The sequence below is a fragment of the Lolium perenne genome, chromosome 4 (assembly GCF_019359855.2).
Source record: "Lolium perenne isolate Kyuss_39 chromosome 4, Kyuss_2.0, whole genome shotgun sequence".
NCBI classification, from domain to species: Eukaryota; Viridiplantae; Streptophyta; class Magnoliopsida; order Poales; family Poaceae; genus Lolium; species Lolium perenne.
This window is the reverse complement of record NC_067247.2, coordinates 9,100,494-9,114,707: the sequence shown is the minus strand read 5'-3', so window position 1 is coordinate 9,114,707 and position 14,214 is coordinate 9,100,494. Positions and strand designations below refer to the sequence as shown.

At 50.0% G+C, this 14,214-nt stretch overlaps 1 pseudogene; it reads right to left on the bottom strand.

Annotated features, from left to right (window-relative positions):
• Positions 1-9,655: 9,655 nt before the first annotated feature.
• On the bottom strand, positions 9,656-12,307 carry LOC127291729 (uncharacterized; annotated as a pseudogene).
• Between the last annotated feature and the right edge of the window lie 1,907 nt (positions 12,308-14,214).

The window sequence follows — 14,214 nt, the reverse complement described above, 5'->3', positions numbered from 1 at the left end:
CACCGACGCCTGCCACGCGCGTCGTCGCCTCGCCTGAAGGGCCGCCGCCCCGGTCCTGTAGTCCTCCACATCGAAGCGGAGCGACGAGATCCTCGCCACCACCGTCCTCAGCAGCCGCACGGCTTTCCGGCGGTCACCTCAGGTGGCGGCAAGGGAGGGGGAAAGGTGGGAGGAGGGGCCTGGCGGCGCTAGGGTTTGGCCGCCGCCCAAGTCGCCCCAGCGGGAGCGACGCGGGGGCAGAAAAAAAAAGATGCACTTAAAAATTAAACATCAAACACACAAACGAACAAAATTCCTACTCAAGCCCACGTCTTCAGGCTAAGAACTGCACACTCATCCTGATCCGCAAATACACATGATCGTCGAACCAGTAATGTGGGTTCGCGGACGCGGTAGTGAAGCGGTGGAACCAGCTGCGCGCGCCAACCATGGCGGATCAAAGCCGTACTGGTCATGGAGGTTTGTAAGGTTTTCGATTCAGCCTCCCGCTGCAACCTGGCCGACTGCCTGCTCTCGGAAATCGGAATTCGCTCCAATTCCGTCCCCGAGCGATGCCATCTCGCGCTCCTGGCAGCAACGAGACGTCATTCCTGGGCCTTGCCGTGGACCTAGGCCAAGCATCTTCCAACCTTGGCCAGACCCGGGCCCAGAACTACTACCAGTTAGCCCGCGGCTAGAACCTAACCGGGAGCGGGATTCCTATACACCGACCAGGTCGGTGCGAACCAGGCACCGCACACCCCTGGTCGGGTATGGGCCTGGCCCATTTTTCGCTTTTTTATTTTTCCGTTTCTGCTTTTTCGTTTTTGTTTGTTTGTTTGTTTTTCTTTTTTTCTTTTCGGTTCTTTTTTATTCAAATTCGAAAAAGTTCAAATTTGAAAAACTTTCAAACATCGAAAATATTTAATTGTGAAAAACTTTCAAATTATTTTTTGTTCGTGTTCAATTTACGTTCGTATTAAAAAATGTTTAAATTAATTTTTTGTTCATATTAAAAAATGTTCAAATTAATTTTTTGTTCATATTAAAAAATGTTCAAATTAAATTTTTGTTCATATTTAAAAATGTTCAAATTAAGTTTCTGTTCATACCCAAAAATGTTTTAATTTTGAAATAAAAATTAAAATTGAAATTTTTAATTTTTTTTTCTAAATTTGAAAATATTTAGAACAAAAGAACAAATTTTCGAAAAAAAATATTTTTAATTTTTTTTTGTAAAACTTCGCATTATAAATATTTTTAGCTTTTAAAAAACGTAAAAAGGAAAAAACAGAAAAAGAAAAGGAAAAACCGGAAAAATAAAGAAAAGTTGAACGGAAATATTGGGCCGGCCCAAACCATCCGCCTGGGGGGTGTGCGGCGCCTGGTCCGTGCCGACCAGGTCGGCAGACAGCACCCCCCAACCGGGAGCCCCTAATCTCCGCCTAAAGCGGACGCGCGCGATAGTCCTCCGCAAGCGAGTGTGCTCCACCTGCCATGACAACGGAACCTCTGCGTTTCAAACCTCAGGTACATTTTTTCATCTTTCTCAAAAAAAAAGGTACATTTTTTCATTTCTTTTTCTTTCCGTTTAGATTTTAAAAACGCTTAAATTTAAAAATCTTATCTTCAATTTTTTAAAAATTCAAACACGAAAAAAGTTTGGACAAAAAAATTGTTCAGGTAAAAGATGTTGATATTTTAAAAATGTTCAAATCTAAAAAAGTTCAAACTTAAAAAAATGTTCACATAAAAAATTTGTCCAGACAAAAAATATTCAAATTTGAAAAGTGTTCAATTCTAAAAAAGTTCAAACTCGAAAAAATTAGATAAAACAATTTCAAATAAAAAAAAATTGGGGAACGTCACTCCCCAGCCGCCTCCCCCAAACGTCGTCTCCAATCAGAATTTCAAATAGTTTGCATTCAAAAGAGATCGTTCCCACCGAAGTCGTCGCGATCAGAGTAGCGGCGATGAAGTACTGGACGCGCGATCATATTACAGACCGGTGGTGCAAGCTAAATTAGAAGAAAGGTTGGGCGACACCGACGCATCCTGAGTCGACGTAGGCCCGTCGATCACGATGAACTCGTCGTGATCTGCCCGGTGTGCATGCTATGTCTGCTCCGTCGCCGACGCTGAGGCAGAGGCCGACGCAGGTGTAGTAGCAGATGTTGTTGTAGATGCGTCTGCCGGCTGTTGCTCCGGGGTTGGTGTTGCTGCCGCTACCTAGGCTGCTGCCATTTTGGCTTCGATATCATCGAGGATCTGGCCCTTGAAGAGGTTGTGCGCCGCCCGCGTCCGGGGAGACATTACTTCCGTCGATGCTCTCAGCAGGGACATGTCATCCCTGCGTTTCTTGAGCTCCATCTTCTCCTCTTGCCTCTTGAGCAGCGCCGCCCACCTTTCGTCGGCCTTTTTGTCGTGGGAGAGCAAGGTCGAGGCCTCGACGAGGCATTTCGTGATCGACGCCTGCATCTTCTCGGACGACGCAGCGTCGGCCAAGGCGACCTTGGCAGCCTTGTTGCCGATAGGGCGCCCTGCCGACGTTGCCAGCGGCGCATCCAGATCCATGGTGTCTTTCCCCTTCGACAAGAACTGGCGCGTCAACTGCCATTTCTCGTTCATTTTGAGCTTGCTATAGCAATGCATCAACGTGAAAGACTTATGCCCTTCCGAGTTCTTCCGGTACAAATCCATGGCCTTGTCAAACTAATCAAAGGAAACATAATCATTTCATCAAACAAAATGTAGGCGCTATAGATTATGTAAGAAAGAGTCGCACCATTTGGCTGATGTCGACGCCGCTCTCGCCTCTAGTCTCCATCTCGTGATGGAATCCATGGAACAAGTTCACCGACGCCTGGATGATGGTCCATCGCGTCGACATTGCCTTTTGGCTCCTCTTCATTGTCACTTTGTTGTAGTCGTTGTTGATGAGCTTGCACTCATCAAACTCGGCCTTGGTCCTCACCCAATACTTCCCGTACTTTTGGTTGGCGCCGATGATGGAGTCATGGCTCACCGTCGCCCACGACTCGCAAAAACATTGATCCTCCAGAGGCGTCCACTTGGGGCCTCGTGTGCCCGACGCCTTCTTCTTGTTCTTCCTCACGCCGTCCGCGTCTACCTCCACGAGATCATCTGCATCCTCACCGGCACCCTCCTCATCCTCTTCCTCGCCGCCCTCTTCGTCCTCGTCCTCCTCCACCCCCTCCCCCTACCCCTCCTCCTCCTCCTCCTCCTCGTCCTCCTCCTCCCCCTCCTCCTCCTCCTCCTCCTCCTCAGCACCGGCGCCGTCGAATTCGAGCGGGCCCCTGCAGCTAGTGAACGGGGCGCCGTCCGGACCGGGTCCTGGCTCGCGCGCGGGGCGCTTGCTTGTACGCCAGGGAGTAGAAGAGGGGGTTGGGGTTGAAACCGCCATGCGGCAGCTTATCCTGGTAGTGGGGCGACAAGTTTGGCGTCACGCACCCGGGAGTGGCGGAGGGGCCGTCGTTGTAGAACCCGGATGTCGACAGAGAGAGCACTCCTGTAACGTACATCGGCGCCGACGTACTCCATGGGCTCGCGTTGGTGGCAGCGATACACCCGGCCAGTAAGTGCTGGTGCGCGTGCGCCGCCATCGCCTTCTTCTCCTGCTGCGCCGCCCTCCGTCCTTTCTGCTCCGCCGTCGACAACTTCCGGCGCAGACAGTCTTGATGCCACTGATCATCGGTCTAGCCTTCAGGCTTATTCTTCGGAGCCGGCGCCTTCCGCGCCTTCGCCCCTTTTGTCTCATTGCCCGACAGCTTCTTGGCCGCTTTCTTGGCCATCTCTTTGGAGGTTGTCGGCGGCGCCATGGACGGGGAGAGGTTAGCGGCGGCGGGAGGAACAAAGTAGCGAGACGGCGGGAGGGAGAAATGAATCGGCGGGATAGGAGATCAAATGTGTTGGAGGGCAGAAATGCGTGGCGGGAGAGGCGCGATGTGGCGGGAGGGGGCGCAATTTTGCAGGAGTGGGGGACGAATTTTTTCCTGCGCGCTGACGCGTCGGTCCCACCACTTCCCGCCCCGCTTTTCATTGTGTCCGGCGTGCCCGGAGCCCCCTGTGTAGCGGGGACGGGCTCGGAGCGCCGGACACCGTATCGGACGGCGCCGAACAAAAAACGGCTTTGGAGGACGCGGCTAGAAACTTTTTTTTATCTGGCGCGTCCAAAATCCCTTTACGGGGCGGTTTGGGGGACGCGACTGAAGATGCTATAAATCTCTATAGGGGTACCTCTCTTTTGTTTGATGTAAACAACAGCTAGATGACATTGTGCTGAGTATTTTTTTCTTGTTCTTGCGATCTCTTTACGTCCAAAAGCTTATCAGACCGACCCTGTTAATCCGCATGTAGCATTTCTCTGCCTACAAATCGTCACGACAGTCGACACATCATGGCAGCTATCGCTGTAACCATTTTTTAGAACCGCCTTTTTGTACTACCATGTGCTAATTAATTACGGCGGACGACCTTTTTCTTTTGCCTAACCCACAAACCACTACCAGAAGGCCTGAGGCCGCGAGAACCAGGCCCAAGGCCTGGCGGAAGCCCAAAACCACCTGTACGTGCGCACCCTCGCATTACGCAACCAAGTCTCCTTTTAGTACCACATCGTCAGAGGAAGAGAAGCCGGAGCGGCTTATATACGGGTTCACGGACCTCAGTGTCACCGCGTGGCAAACGTGGCACACACATGGCATGTTGCCGACCTGTGGGTGACTTCGCTTGCTTACAGGATGATGCCCACACGGGGTATGCATGTTGCCGACCTGCAAGTCACTCGTTTGCTTACAGCATGCCATGTTCACATGAGCACACACACTTCGACATGGAGTGCTTGCATTTTTTTTCTTTTTCCTTTTTTGTTTTGTTTTGCTGATCTTACAACTTAGTAGTCCATTGGATTCAATGGGGATAAATGCTATCCCAAGCAAAATGAATCTAATCTTTGTTTATCAGAAGTTTGGTCTGAATTTCACATTTTTTTTTAACTATGATATCCCAAGCAAAGTGAATCTAATCTTTGTTTATCAGAAGTTTATCAGAAGTAGTCCATTAGATTCAATGGGGATATTTCACACTTTCTGTCCGTTCCTCCACACTAATTTGTCCTTCTGTTGGAGCCCAACAAATTCTTGCATGAAGAATATCTTTTTTTTATGGAACCTTGTCAGAGGGCGGGGAGCTCCCGCATCGCATCATAAGAAGAGGGAAAATTCAACCAACTGCAAACCGACAATCTCACTTCAATTCTTAAGCAATTTCAGAACCTGCGTCCTCACATCCCTCTTCAATCCATAATCCAGTTTAGCAGCTGATAAACTCGTGCAGAAATTTCAAGTTTTCATCACTGTGATACGTCTCAAGTGTAAAATACTTATATATTGAGCTGTAAATATGAGACGCATCTTTTTATTTATCTTCTGTTTCTTGGCAAGTGGCACCAGCTGTTGTAATCTTTGGCGGTATATGACCGACTAAAGGTAGCTACATTTGTTTTTTTAATTGAGGTTAATTAACCTCAACCTGTGAATGAATCGATAAATGCATACATCTCTATGTTATTAACTTATTGAACAACGTCGGACAAAACCATAAGTCAGTCAACCTAAATACACCTTCCTATCCCCAACACCCCCAAACCTACCTCAAAACCTTGGGGCAAAAGACTGGAAAGAAAAAGGTGCAACTTCTAGAAGGCTTTGTCGGACGTGTGTCGATGATGGCTGAGTCTTACCAGAATTTTCCTACCTAACCCTATGTCAAGCCACCACCTTCAAAAGGATACATCACATTCGTGACAACATTGCCTGAGCGTAGATCTTGTGTTTCCATCGGGGAACGCATACTCGTCTTTGGATCGGTCATTGCCATCACCCTTGTCGATCCACTCCGCATTAATTGTCGCCACACCTTCAAGCTCAACAATGGAAGCCTAGATCCGTTCCAGGACACCATATCGTGTGCATATACCATTAAAATAGAAAGACTGGTTAGGTGAAAATGATATCTTCAGACTGGATAGCAGTAACTTGGAAGTCTGATATATGCACAAAAGAAGGATTGGCTAGGTAAAAATGTTATCTTTCAGATTTAACATAAAAACAACAAACTGTCATTACAATCCCTTTCTATTCATTCTGTTTTTTTTTTTTTTGGCATCTGGCACACCAAGCATGAGAAGATATCCGGTGAAAGTAAGTTTTACTGAAAGTCAGTCCAGAAGTTTTCAACAACTCTATAAAATTATGGTATGTTTGAAAGGTGATCTTTTTAAAGCATGCGATTCTTTAAGCCAAACTCAGATTTACTAGGGAGGTAAGGAAAAAAAGGCAAATTGTGCAAGAGAGTGGAGATTTGTTTTCTTCCATTCCTGCCAAATGAATTGGATGTGGCTAGCCCTGACTGGGTTCCAGACTACCTAAGTTAGGTGACATCCACTACGTACGTGCTGAATGCCGATTGAACTAGTGCTGCTAGATACAGTAGACCGATGCATGTACGTCTGATTGTCTAAAGTCAACGATGGATCGTGCGTGTGAAAGATACGGCCACAAGGTTACTCCAAACCAAATAAATTATGAGCACGCACGTCACACGATCGAGCACTTTGATTTCCTCGTTGTGCCTATAAATAGAGAGCCATTGTACAACATTGGAGTAGGTGGCAAGAACACAAGAGGCTGCCGTGAGGTGAAACACGATGACAAAGCCTTCTCCTCCTCGGACTCCCATCCTTCTCCTCGCAGCAGTGGCCCTGCTCCTGCTTCTTCCCGCGCTCGCTACTGCAGATCTACCACATCTACCATTTGATGGTCCTGGGCATCGGCACGAACGCACGCCAGGCGCGCCCCTACCTTGGCCAGGACCAAACCCAGTGCGTGCAGGGTCAAATCCGGACCTGATCCCGCACAACGATTTTGGGGCGCCAACACATGGCACCCACGACCGCCGTAGCCACCTCGGCCGGAAGAAGCAAACTCGGAGCTGAGACATGCTTTGGCCTTGGCGCCCTGCACCGAGTGCATGGAATAAGCTGGCCGTTCACACCCCGACGTCACCTAGCTTGTAACGAGCCACCGCCGGCAGCGCCGCCGGGGCAAAGACCTCGGGGCGTGGCGGCGGCGGGGGCCTTCCCTCGTGACGTGTCGGGGACGGCGGCCATGGAGTTTCTCACGCGCGGCGGCGGCCCTCCCGACTCTCGCGGCGGCGGCGGGCTGACGAGGATGGAGGGGCGACGGCGGCCCTCCCGCCTCCCGCATGGATGGACGGGGGCGGTGGCCAACCTGTGGTGGCTGGTGGTGGCGGACAACGCCATTCCCTCCGCCTCTCGCCGGTGAGGGGCGATGATCTTGGGCTTCTCCCGCGGTACGAGGTCGCCCGGGGCAGCAGCCTTGGGTTCGACGGTGGAGGCGGCCTTCTTCTTCGCCGGAGGAGGTCGGCTGGTTGCTGGGGTGGCGGATCACGAGATCCCTCTACCCCGGCGATGAAGATCTAGTCGACGACGAGCTAGCGGCGAAGGGGCCACCGGTGAACACCGAGCCTTGACTTCGTTCTTGGCGGATGATGGCAGCGGCTATTGGCGTCGTTCCCCTGCGAAGGCATCATCTTTGCTGGCCTCTCCGTGTGCTCTCGCCGAGTTGGGGACTCGCGGTTGTCGGTGAAAACCGTGTCAAGATTGGCGGGCGTTGGCGTCGTTAAGCGTCGCTTCCTTCTTGAAGACATCGTCGTCGCAGTCCGCAAGAACGCACTTGTGCTGCTCCGGGGGAAACCCTAGATCCAGCCAGGATCGGACGATGATGGCGCTTCCTAGCGCCGTGCTACCTCTTGGGGCATCGTTTTTGGAGCAGCGGCTGGATGGAGGTGGTTTTTGGTGGAGTGATGTTCATCTACCACGTTGTCGTCGATGATTCTCAGTGGCGTGGAGCTGCGAGGTATCGAAGACGGGCGAGGATTGCTGGACGCGGGCAGGATGGTGGAGCTGTTTGGTGTTATGGTGACATCGACGGCAGTCCTGGCACGGTCAATACGTCGATCTCGCTTGGAGATGGGTTCGAGATAGATGGCGGTTGCGAACTCTGCGACGTGTGCAATGGCACACCCTCAGGGTTTTGTTTTTTGGATGATTTGTGTTGGTGTACCGTCAGGGAGTATGGCCTTGTTCATGGTCCCCCCTTCATCGTAGGTATAGCGAGTTGTCGCTAGGAAGGAGGATTCAAGATTGATCTTTGTATTCCCCTTGTAAGGCATTGCGAATAATTTAATAAAGAAGAAAGCTGTGTGCATCCTTTGGATGCAGAGGCTGGGCTATGCTCCTTGATCGAAAAAAGAATCTTCTAGACTTCAACTCTATCTCGTAAAGAATAACTCTGTAGCTACACAAACTGTTTCCTCTCATCGTGTTTATAACTTCTAGACACTCAGTAGATACCATTATCCTGGAAATGCCCATATCCTCTGCCGAACCTCCACACATGCCATTGACTCCAATGTTACTGGATCAAAAATACCCTACGATGAAGACATCCCTACCGAACTATTACCTCCGTCATTACAAGATTAAGATGATGTTGTTGTGAAGCTCAAGTCCAATAAAGTTAGAAATTGGATCCACAACAAGGGCTCGTGCGTGCGAAGCTACTTAAACAATAGGTGAATTCACTTCTGAATGTTACTTTGATCGATGAGAACTTTATACTACCTAAATCCTTTCATTTATGTATGATCAGGTATGAAGATGGAGCAAGCGTTGCACAAGTAGGAGAGGAAAAACTAGACTTGGTGCTGGACGTGAAAACATCCCACGGACGCGCGAGGGAGGACAGGGAGGCATGCACAAAGGAGGGAGAAGGAAACGTTGACGCCGGTGCCACGCCCGGCGGTACCGGCCGCCACACCGGACGGCTCGGTCCCGGCCGGTCCGTACACCGGTGCCCACTGGAAAAGGGTCCAGGGAAGTAGGCGCGTTGGCCCGGTGCCTGGCCCGGTCGTCGCCAGATGGCCCGGCGCCTCGTCCGGTCCCGCCGCCAGACCGTACGCCGGATCTGTCCGAATCAGTTTCGACCGAATCCCGATCTGAAGTTTTACCTGCACCAATTCGTTTCGATCAGGTGTTTGTGCTACCGAAAGTTTGTGTGATCTGTTGTTCCACTGGGGATTGGAAGATTGCAATTTACCGCTTCGTGGTCGGCGGCTACATACGCAAGTGTGTGGAGTTGCGAATATCTTGCAGGGTTGAGAGTTGTTGCATTGGCGACAGGGATCGATCGAAAATCTCACACTGAAATCTGCTGAAAACAGAAGATAAGAAGTTGCAGTAATGTACAGAACATTTTCTTCGGTAACATCATAGAAACAGATGATGGTTGATAAGTTCACTGGACAGAACACAGGCAAACTTCACACGAGATGAACGCATGATTCTTTTGTTACTACAGAAGTTCAAACCTGCAATGTACTGAACATTCACAGACTTAAAACCCACAAGATTGCTTTTGCTGAGGAGCGCCATTCATCTGTCACCATAACACTAGTTGACAGCAAAATAAACAATGTGCTCTGGCATTGGAACAGCAAACCAAATGCAGAATAACTTGTGCTCTAACACTGCGTGAAAGCTAAAAGGTGACAGACCTAATATGACACTAGTGGTTCACATATTCATGTAGCATGCAAGTGATCATTTTCACATTTGTTTGAACTTTGGAAGCACCAAGACCAACTTGGATACCTGAGATTCTCAGCTCAAGCACCAGCAACACCTGAGTAGTAAGTTGTTCAGATTACTATCACAATCTTGTTTCATAAAAGATAAATTGTTGGCAAGCTATTTTGCAACAAATTTTTTTGCAAGACCTTGACTCATTCTGGACACACAGCAAATAGCATGAATCCGACATGAAATGACAGCAACAAGAAATCTGACATGACCTTGCCTAATCTTTGGCAACAAACAGCAGATAATCATCTCGATCCAGTTCACACGTCACCATGTAGCAACAGTTAAGAAATAATAGTGCAGATCCATGTTTTATAGCATTAAGTGAGTCCTCTTCTCACTAGTTACATGGCAGAAAAATAGTTCACTTAGTTCCAAATTTCACTAGGTTCAGAGGTTACGTAACAAAAACACATGACAGTTCAGCCCAAAAGCAATATCATCTGGCCCTTTCATTTATTTTTGTTCTTTGAGGTACTGTTTTCTCTCCGTGGAGAAATAGCTGGCTGAGATGCTGCATATTCTTGAATAGCCAAAGCTAGCTTTTTGGCCACTTGGCGACTATAACACTCAGATTCCTTAGAAAGATTCTTTGGAAAGATTCACAGGGCCGCAGCAGCAGCAGAACCTGTAGGCTGGTTTGCAATGTTGGCACACTTACTGTCTTACTGTAGCAACCTTTGTTGGTGTACATTCAGTAGCAGCAGCAACAGCAGAACCTGCAGGTTCTTCTAGTTCCAATTGACTATCTTTGACAGATTTCTTCTTACTCTTTCACAGCTACTTTCCCACGACTGCTTTCAGATAAGCCAGAGCCCAACCAAACAAACCCTTTGTTGGTGTACATTCAGTAGCAGCAGCAGCAGCAGATTCTACACCTACAGGTTCATCTATTGCCAATTGAGTATCTTCCAAAGATTTCTTCTTACTCTTCTTTTTCCTGCGAATATCACATCACAAATATTAGTAAATTACGTAAAACAGTAACTGATGAAGAGGTTTGACTACCTTTCTTTTACTCCATTTCTTGGTCACGCATCTCAGGCGGCATGGCAGCAACACCCTCCGTGGCCTCCCTCGCACGCACCATGCGGACGAGGATGCGACGGTGCTCAAATACCGGCTTGAGCCCATAGGCGGAAATAGATCTGAATATGTTCCGTCCTTTCTCGACAAGACCGGCGCGCCTGCAGGCTGTCAGTGCGACAGTGAAGGTGCTCGAGCTGGGCTCGTGTCCATGTCGCAGCATCAGCGCGAATGCCTGCAGCGCGCAGGAGGCATGGCCGTGGTTTGCAAAGGCTTGCATCATCGATGTCCATGTGATGACATCCTTCTCCCGTAACATTTTGAAAGCTTGCCAGGCATAGCGCAGTTCACCGCTCTTTGAGTACATGGTGAGCAGAGCATTTCCTAAGGAGGTTTCAGACAGGTGAACTATCTTTGTGGCCATGCCATGGATTTGCCCAACTTCGACGGTCCTCTCCGATGTAACAAGGACACTTGTCAATGTAGTGATGTCGGGATATACCGCTGACCGGAGCATGAGAAGAAATAGACCCATGGCGTCGTCCTTACGACCGTTCCTGGCATATCCCTTGATTACAGTGCTCCAGCTCACCAGGTCCTTGGCGGGCATCGAATCAAACAGTCCCTGAGCCTCGCTCATCTGGCCATCATTAGCATAAGCGTTGATCATCACATTCCACGCCACGATATCCTTGTCTTTCGGCATTTTGTCAAAGAACTCCCCTCGCCATCGAAATGCGGCTGTTCTGTGCTAAGCCGCTTACCATCGCGGTCCAGGTAGCCACGTTCTTATGGTGCATCCTCTCGAAGAGACTGACCGCCTCGTCTACTCTCCCGGCACGGAGGAAGCCAGAGATCGTGGCTAACCAGGAGTATGAGTTCCTCTCTGGCATCCTGTCAAACAGCGCCATCGCCTCTCTGACGTGGCCGCCGTCGGCGTAGGCCTTGACCATGACCGTCCAGGTGATCGCGTTCCGCCACGGCATCCCGTCGAACACCTCCCTCGCCTCGCGCAGCATCCCGGCGCGCACGTAGCCCTGCAGCATGGCCGTCCACGACACGACGTCGCGCTCGGGCATCGCGTCGAACAGCGCGCGCGCCTCGGCCACGCGCCCGGCTCGGCCGTACGCGGAGACCAGGCCGGTCCACGCCACCACGTTCTTCTCCGCCATCCCGTCGAACAGCCTGCGGGCGCGGTCGACGCGGCCGGCCTTGAGGTAGCCGTCGAGCATGACGGCGTCCAGATGGGGGCCACGGGCGGAAGCCGGCGCGGCTAGGAACAGCGCCTCCGCGCGCGGGAGGTCTCGGCTCCTGAGGTGGGCGCTGATCGTGGCGGCGTAGGCGCGTCGCGGCTTTTCGTCGAGGCCGCCGGCGGCGGGCGTGTAGTTGGCGGGGAGCCGTGGATGCTGGTCGGGGTGGTTTGACAGGGCGCCATGGAGTCGGAGGGAGATGGTCTGGAGGATGGGCCGGAGGAGGAGCCGCCGGCGCCGGCGCCGGCGAAGCACGTGGAAGACGCCAGACATGGTCTCAGCGAAGATCCAGGTGGAGTAACAACGGCTATCTTGCAGAAGAGACCCTGGAATTTCTGCTTCTCCACCACACGCCCTTTCTTTTCTGCCACCCTGGAGGAAATAACATCTAACACCACATGTTGGTGACTTTTTTGCAAGGAACCACAACATGCGTTTGTTTTTGCATAGAACACCATATTTTGCTTGATCGTTTGCACAAAACACATAGCCAATCATTAAAAGCTTTAATAGCCAGTTAGTCAGTCTAGCCCGCTATCACAAAGCGTAATGTGGTATTTTCTCTCCTTATTCAACCGAATTGGTATGTACATATCAACTCGTCCCGATACCAGGAGGAAGCAGCCAACTTCACCAAGTTCACGGTGACCCGAAGACTGTCGGCCTTGCTCGCACATTGGTCAAGGCGAGAGAGCGCTTACGGATCGCCTGTCGCGTTGTCCTTAGGCGAGCCTTGCCCGCACACATGTCGACCCAAACGTTGCCATGTTGGCCCGTGGAGGCAGAGGGTGAATTGGCATGGTCCTTAGGCGCGTCACCCGTGGTGGGAGCGAGCTTGTCATGCTCTACCGGCTCCGTCCGTGTCGTGCGGGGGTGTGTCAGTTGTGCTGCGTTGTCCTAGAGGTCATTGCGGCTCTGTATTGTTAGGATGCAAACAAGCACGACAAGGCAGCTCTCCGCGCCTTGCCGCCTCAGCGGTACTGCAGTCGATCAGTGAGGCGGACATGTCGTGCTTCGACTGTTCGAGACGTCCTCTCATAGTCCTGCTATGACCTAGATAGGAAGAAGCCTGTTGACAGCATGACATGGTTTGGCGCACTACATCGGTGCCTGACCGGACATGGTCTCTCGTTCGTTGAGTTTGTGGGAGGGGTGAGCATCTACTCCACCACCGCGGACAAGCAACCGCTGCACATAACGGTGGCACGATAGTAGAGCACCAGGAAGTTGACCATGGATTCCCATGGTCCCGTTGTCGGTCTCATCCCCACCGCTAGCACAACACCTCATGTGATGATGTTGCCGATCACCGGGGACCATGGTGAAGGGTAGCCGCCTTCGCTTCGTAGCTAGACGAACCGGCCCGAACATACCAGTTCAGACAACAAGTCCATTAAAACTTTTAATAATGGATTATGTGTTTTGTGCAAGTGATTACAATAAAATGTGGTGTTCCTTGCAAAAACAAACACATGTTGTGGTTCTGTGCCAAAATGTCACCAACATGTGGTGCTATGTGCTATTTCCTCGCCACCCTGGTTTGTTTCGTCTGTGGCCTGCACAGCCATGCAATTAAACATTTCCTTTGGAAGACAGACTGCTTATGTAACTGAATTTTGTAATTAGAACTCGTCAGTCTGAAGCATCTTTGATACTCCCTCCAATCCATAATCAGCGTTGTGGTTTCGTTCAAAATGTGAACTAATCAAACCACGATACTTATTATGGATCAGAGGGAGTAGTGTGTTAGGCTGAACCATCATAGGGTAAGCATGAAAATAGTGTTACAGAGCAGTGCACTGGCAAAGGATGACGAGTGTGTCTACAGGCACTTCAGGTGTCGATGTAGAACCTCAATTCTAACTGATATTTCGTGCATTGGGGAATAGGATCACATTAACCGTCGGCTGCTGATTTGCCTTGCAGCTAGTGAACTCGATTGACAAATTGAAATTTGAACATACTCCAACATTTGTGTCCTCTCTTATCAATATAACTCAGCAAACAGGGTTTATATATGCAGACATTAATCTTACTTAAAAACCTCAGTAAAATAGTGCTAAATATCGAGCTATCAAATGGTTGCCAAGATCAAATGTTTTAAAATTGATGGGAAGGAGAGGTAGTGCTAGAAGGAGGTGTGATACGTCTCAAACGTATCTATAATTTCTTATATTCCATGCTACTTTTATGATGATACTCACATGTTTTATACAC